Raw genomic sequence first — 7,427 nt, 5'->3', positions numbered from 1 at the left:
GTAACGGGTCCCAGTCCGTGACCGAAAGGAATGCAGCGTGGGGTCTGGGAAGGACGAAGGTGTGGGATCTGGGGAGCCCGGACGGTCGGTGTGGAGGGATCACAGAGATGGACGCGGGGGAGCTAGAGGACCAAGCCCTTCGGCCATAGGCGGGAGAGCCCGGAGAAAGGAGTCTCTTGGTTTGCTTGAGTCGGGTCCTTCGGCAGAACCTGTGCGGCGGCCGCCAGCCTCGCCCGGCGAGGTGTGTCTCTCCCTTCTCCCCGCCCCTCTCAGTTTCCCTCCCGCAAGCGGGCTTCAGCCCACTGGGTCCAGGTGAACCTCTGGGAGTGGAGGGCACTGGGTGCACCGCTTTATTGCCTCTGAATGGCGGTTTGCCTTTTTTTTTTTTCCCTCCTAGGTAGAGGCGGTCGTGGTGTTTTACTTTAAATCTTTGTTTTTATGCCAAATATACAGAATAATTCATCAGGCATATATGTTGACCCACAACTTACATTCCTTTGCTTCCAGTGTTCTCCTTTAGTGTTAATGCAGGCGCGTGCGCATACACACACACACACACACACACACACACACACACACACACGTAAAAATACCGCCTCCTTGGTAAGGGATAAACACAAAGTGTGTTTGGAATCTAAACCATAAGCACGGCCCTGAATTCTTTGTAGCTTATTTTTGGTGCTTCCTGAACCAGCTGGACTCGCCCAGCTGTGTTGACAGGCTGTGTGGCATTAGGTCGCTCTTCCCTTTAAAGGCTCCAAGTCACCTGGCCCCCTGCTGTAAGTTTCTCTGCCCCTGAAGAAACAGATAGGCATCTTCCTTTCAAATAACTTAGCTCGGTATGGTAGCCACAGGCCTCTAGTTCCAACTCAGAGGAGGCTGAGACTTCAGTTCAGGCCAGGTCTGGACTGGGAGAAAAAAAACCCAAAAAACAAAAAACCCACAACGACAGAAACAGAACAAAACAATCCTCTGGGCAATAGACTCTATTCTTTAACAAACCCTGAAAGTCCCCTAATTCTGCTGGAGATCCAGCTTCGTGGATAAACGAATATTCTTTTTTTTTTTTTAATTAGGTATTACATTTTCAATGCTATCCCAAAGGTCCCCCATACCCACCCCCCCAATCCCCTACCCACCACTCCCTCTTTTTGGCCCTGGCGTTCGCCGTACAGGGGAATATAAAGTTTGCAAGTCCAATGGGCCTCTCTTTGCAGTGATGGCCGACTAGGCCATCTTTTGATACATATGCAGCTAAAGACAAGAGCTCCCGGGTACTGGTTAGTTCATATTGTTGTTCCACCTATAGGGTTGCAGTTCCCTTTAGCTCCTTGGGTAATTTCTCTAGCTCCTCCATTGGGGGCCGTGTGACCCATCCAATAGCTGACTGTGAGCATCCACTTCTGTGTTTGCTAGGCCCCGGACGAATATTCTTAATTTGAATTTAGGGTGAGGTTCAACTTGATGCCAGCTACACTAAAAATTTCCTTTTGAAGAATATCAGGCCAGGCATGGACCTGCTAATCTGTAATCAGCTCTGGGTTGGTTGAGGCAAAAGGCTTATTAGCTAAAGTGCAGCCTGGGGTGCATACGGACCTGGGTGCCTTGGTGAGACCCTCTCTTCATAACCCCCCTGAGGAAAAAGAACCACCTTATTTGGGGGAAGTTGTTTTAATACAAAGGCAATTTTGTTACTTCTTTTCTTGTGGGCCGGCTCCTGACTCCACCCACCTGATGCTGGTTAAAGTGTGCTTTCACACTTTGCCTGAGGTCTGCATATTTTGTTTACTTTTTATTGCGTTTGTTTTTGCAATGGCCTTTTATAAGCCCAGGCTGGCCTTGAAGTCCCGATGTAGTTGAGGTCGAGCTTGAATTTATAGTCCTGCTTCTGCTTCCTGGTGTTGGGATTATAAGAGTCACCTGTGGTGCCCAGCTTGGCTATTTTTTTATTTTATTTATATGAGACAGGGACTCACTATGTAGTAGCCGTGGCTGGCTTGGAACTATGTAGATCAAACTAGTCTCAAATTCAGAGATCCACCTGCCTCTGCCTTCCAAGTACTGGAATCAGAAGCCCTTGAAAATAGTTTTTTTTGTTTTTGTTTTATATGTGTGTAGGTATCTGCCCATTTAAGTGCAGTGCCCATAGGCTGCAGAAGAGAACATTGGATTCCCTGGACCTGGAGTTGCATGTGGTTGTGAGTCACCAGATGTGGGTGCTAAGTACTTTCTAAGATCAGTCTGAGTTATAAGCACTGAGACATTTCTCTAACTCTGAACAAATTGTTAAACTTATTTATTTAGTGGCGTGTTGGGAGCCGCACCCATGCAGTAGACACATGTGTAGGTCAGAGGAGACTTTTGCCATGGTCCCGTCCTCCCAGCCCGTCCTCCCAGCCCGTCCTCCCAGCCCGTCCTCCCAGCAATCAAAGATAGGTTATTATGTTTGGTAACAAATGCCCATTCCTGCTGACCCATCTCATCCTGTCTGCCTCTTCCACTCTATCTTCACAAAACAATGGGTTTATCATCTTCACACACACACACACACACACACACACACGCACACACACATATTATTTAGGGGCTAAAAAGACGGCTCACCCATTAAAAGGCCTACTGCTCTTGCAATGGAACAAATTCTGTTTCTAGCACTGGATTGCTCACAAACCCCATAATTTCAGTTCCAGGGGAATGTGGGATCTCTAATCTCTGAAGGCACCTGTACTTATACATACACAAATGATTTAAAATTTTTTTAAAGTTTTTTTTTTTCCAAAATCTTAAAATATAAGTAAAAAAAAAAATTAAAGAACAACTCTCAGGGCTGGAGAGATGGCTCAGTGGTTAAGAGAACTAGCAGTTCTTCCAGAGGTCCTGAGTTCAATTCCCAGCAACCACATGGTGTCTGTCTGACTGTGTGTATGTGTATGTCTGAACATGCATGTTCTGAGGAGACCAGAAGAGGATGCCTGGATCTGAGTTACAGGCAGGTGTGACTTGGGTCCTGGGAACAGAATTTCTGGCCTCTGGAAGAGCAGCGCTCTTAACCGCCGTATATCCAGCCTCCAATGTAGAGAGTTATTCTGAGTGCCACAGATAACAGTGAGTCTACTTCGATGAAGTTTAGTAATAGAGTTGACTTTCCTAGAGTCACCCTATCCCGTCCTTCCCCACACCCTTCCCCCTCCAAGGAGCAAAATCTAGTTCCTTTGTGAAACTGTGTACTCACTCCTGAAGGTGACCGAGCTTTAGATCTTCTCAGCACACAGCCTCACTAGGGCAGGGAGTAAGTTGAACATGGACTCTAGGAATGTTAGCTGAGAAGCCAGGAGCAGTATAGGCTGGGGGATGCCAGTAATGTGAATTCTTTTTTTTTTTTTTTTTTTTCCGAGACAGGGTTTCTCTGTATAGCCCTGGCTGTGTCCTGGAACTCACTCTGTAGACCAGGCTGGCCGTGAACACAGAAATCCGCCTGCCTCTGCCTCCCAAGTGCTGGGATTAAAGGCGTGCTCTACCATGCCGGGCTCAAATTCTTTTTAACTATGGAAGAATATAAGGAAAACATTGAAGCACAAAACATGTGAAGTGTAAAAGATAAAAGATCCTTTTTTTATTCCTTTTCAGCTGGGTCCGAGGCCAGCCTGGTCTACAAAGTGAGTTCCAGGACAGCCAGGGCTATACAGAGAAACCCTGTCTCAAAAAACAAAACAAAACAAAATCCATTTTTTATTACTTTTCATCCAGTTCCTCTAGAATCTGTTAATGTTTCCTTTTTAAGAAGAAATTTGTGTGTGTTTGTGTATCTGTGAGAATCTGCCACGTGCACCCTCACAGTTCAGAGCGGGGGTTATTAAGTCTCCTGGAGCTGGAATTACAAGCTGTTGTGAACCAACCATGTGGGTGCTAGGAACCGCTGAGCTATCTTTCCAGCCTCCTGTTAATGTTTCTTGTATAAAGTGAGCTTAATCCCAGCCCGGTCTACATAGCAAATTTCCAGGATGTCCAGGCCTACATAGACAGATCTTGTTTCAAACAAACAAGAGCTTGTTTGGAGCTTCCAGCAGAGGAGTACAGAGACATGTGCACTCTGACCAGAGTGCAGTCTTCTGATAGAGGTTGTCCTCTTCAGGAGGAATGTAGGTAGGGCAGTGAGGGGAAAGTTGGACCCTGGCCAAGCAGGGTGGATCAGCAGAGTCCATCTTGATGATCAATAAGATGACAGATGTCTCAGCCAGATTACCCTCACATGTGCCTCTGTAAAGAGAAACCAGATTCAGACAGACACACCTTTAAATGATGTCTGTGGGAGTCACAAATGCTTGGCTTTTGCACAGGACAGAGATAGTGGACTGTAGCCAGTTCTCCTGCAATACCTTATTTTTAGCATGTGACACCAGAAAACTTTTCTGTAGTCTTTGCCGCATGACAATAGTGTGTTCCACTGAAAGGAAATCTACATAGCTGGGCTTAGTGGCTGAGGTTGAGTTGGAAAGATCCCTGGACTACAGAATAGGTTCCTAGACCTGGGCTGTGTAAAAAGAAGACCAGAAAGGGACTGGTACTGGTGACCTGGTGACACACACCATTAATCCTGTCACTTAATCCCAGGCAGAGGCAGGTGTACCCAATGAGTTCCAGGACAGCCAGGGCTACACGGAGAAACCCTGTCTTGGAAAAAGTAAACAAATAAACAAAAAACCAAGGAGCTAGGCGTAAAACCATGTCTTGAAAACAACCAAAAATAAGCAAGGGAAAGGGGGGAAAGGAAAGCCTGTTTTCTGTTTGTTTTTGTTTGTAAGTGAGCTCCTATTCCTAGTGACTCATCTTGTACTTGAGTAGGAAAAACTCTCTCTTTGGGGTGGGGCTACATTTTAGGCTGAGTTAGGAACAAAGGTGCACTTCTCAGGCAGGACACTGCAACCCAGAGAGGATGGCGGCTCATCCTTTCATCGAAGGCCCCAGTTTTTCTGTTAGCTATCGACCATAGTCATCCTCAGAAGGGAAGTGGTTTTTTTTTCCCCCCTAAACCCTCTTCTTGCCTGCCTTCCAGGCCATCAGACAGACAGACAGACACTTCAGGATATATTATTTCAACTAATGGTCTTCCTTTTTCTCTAAAACCAAATTTTTTTAGACCTATTTTTTTATGTGTATGAGTATTTTTCTTGTCTGTATATACGGACATCACATGCATGCCTGTTGCTCTCAAAAGAAAGAAGGTGTCAGATCCTCTGAAATAGATGTTAGGGGATGGTTTTGAGCCACTCTGTAGATGTTGGAAACCAAACTAGAGTCCTCTGCAAGAACAAGTGCTGTTTTTGTTTTGTTGCTTTTCAAGACAGGGTCTCTCTCTCTCTCTCTCTCTCTCTCTCTCTCTCTCTCTCTCTGTGTGTGTGTGTGTGTGTGTGTGTGTGTGTGTGTGTGTGTGTCCCTGGCTGTCCTTGTCAGAGATCTGCCTGCCTCTGAAGCACTGGGATTAAAGGCGTGCACCACCATGCCCAGCTACAAGTATTCTTAACCACTGAGTATCTCTCCAGCCTCCCTCCTTTAGATTAGTGTTTATATTACATTAATTTATTTATGTGCCTACACTCATATGCCATGGTACACAAGTGGAGGTTAGAGAACATTTTTCAAGAATGAATGCTCCACCATGTGGGTCCCAGTGGTTGAACTCAGGTCGCCAGGCTGGGCAGCATACACCTTTACCCAATGAGCCATAACCTGCCCCTTTCTTTCAGAAAGTTTTCTGGCTGGGTATTGCACCTTTAGTACTAGCTGGAGAATCTCTGAATTAAAGGCCAGCCTGGTCTACATATCAAATTCTAGGGCAGCCATGGCTACATAGATAGACTATCTGTAAACAACCACAAACTAGGCCTGGTGGTATACGCTGTAACCCTAGCACTTGGGAGGGAGAAGCAGGAAAATTACCAGCAGTTCAAGGCCAATTTGGTGTACATAGTGAACTCTAGGTCAGCTGGGATGCAGTGACATTAAGTAGGTTTGGTGGCACATGCCATTGATCCCAGGAAGACGCATCCAGATCTTTGTGAGTTCAAGGCCAGTCAGGTCAGTAGAGCTAAATCCTGTCTTTAAAAAAAAAAAAAAGTTGTTTCTCGTGGCTCTCAGATTCAGTTTCTTCCCTCGGCAGCTCAGGTTCCTCTGCTGCTAAGTTTAGCTGCCTTTTCCCTGAGCTCCTCCCCTAGTTAGAAAGCAGACACTGTTTGGCCTATGTATTCAGCCAGTGGAGAGGTGGGTTGGAGGTGAGAGTCACATATTTTTCCTAAACGAGGAGGACAGTGTCTTCTAAGTTGGGGCAGCCACGCCCACAAGAGACTCCACATTCTGGAGCAGAGTCAGGATCTTCCAGTGTGGACCCTAAGCTGCGCTGTGAATCAGGCACACATTCATGGAAGGGCCCCTTAAGGAATCCTCTTTCCTGGACACCAAGGAAGGCTTCACAGAGAAGGGAGCTTTCTAGAGGGTGGGACCAGTGTGGGGAGGGAGGAGGAAGAATATATCTCATTTACAGAAGAGGCTCTTTAAAAAAAGAGAGCGAGCCGGGCGTGGTGGTGCACACCTTTAATCCCAGCACTTGGGAGGCAGAGGCAGGCGGATTTCTGAGTTCGAGGCCAGCCTGGTCTACAGAGTGAGTTCCAGGACAGCCAGAGCTACACAGAGAAACCCTGTCTCAAAGAAACAAAAAAAAAGAGAGATTTATTTATTTATTGTATGTAAGTACACTGTAGCTGTCTTCAGACACACCAGAAGAGAGCATCCAATCTCATTTCAGATGGTTGTGAGCCACCGTGTGGATTTGAACTCAGGACCTTCGGAAGATCAGTCAGTGCTCTTAACTGTTGAGCCAACTCTCTAGCTCTCACTCTAGCCCTGCTCACTGTCGCTGTCTTCAGATACCCCAGAAGAGGGCACCAGATCTCATTATGGAATGTTGTGAGCCACCATGTGGTTGCTGGGATTTGAACTCAGGACCCACAGAGGAGGCTCTTAGGCGATGCCTCTCTTAATCATGCATGGCATGAAAGGAGTTACAGTGTTATCCTTTCTTGCTCTTCTGGGCCAGGGTCTCACAGTAATCCAGGCTGGCTTGGAACTCACTGTGTAGTCCAGGCTGGCCTCAGAGTTGCTGCAGTCCTCTGCCTCACCCTCCCCCGCCCCCCCTCGAGTACTGGGATTAGAGGTATGCACTAACATGCCCAATTTATCCTCATTTTAAAAAGTTTTAGCTGAATGTAATGGCACAGGACAGTCAGGGCTATACAGAGAAACCCTGTCTCAAAAAACATTTTTTAATTATATGTATACGTGTGTATCTATCTGTGGGAATATGCATGTGAGTAGAGATGCCCCCCAGAAGCAAGAAGATGGCGTAGGGTCCCCTGGAGCTGGAGAACAATGCC

General features: G+C 46.5%; 1 protein-coding gene across 2 annotated transcripts in view; it reads left to right on the top strand.

Moving 5' to 3' along the window:
* Prune1 (prune exopolyphosphatase) overlaps positions 1-7,427 on the top strand; it is a 29,833-nt gene that overhangs the window by 1,922 nt on the left and 20,484 nt on the right. The window lies entirely within an intron of this gene.

The sequence above is a fragment of the Mus musculus genome, chromosome 3 (assembly GCF_000001635.26).
Source record: "Mus musculus strain C57BL/6J chromosome 3, GRCm38.p6 C57BL/6J".
Taxonomy (NCBI): domain Eukaryota; kingdom Metazoa; phylum Chordata; class Mammalia; order Rodentia; family Muridae; genus Mus; species Mus musculus.
The sequence above is the reverse complement of the archived record's forward strand: the minus strand, read 5'-3'. Positions and strand labels throughout refer to the sequence as shown.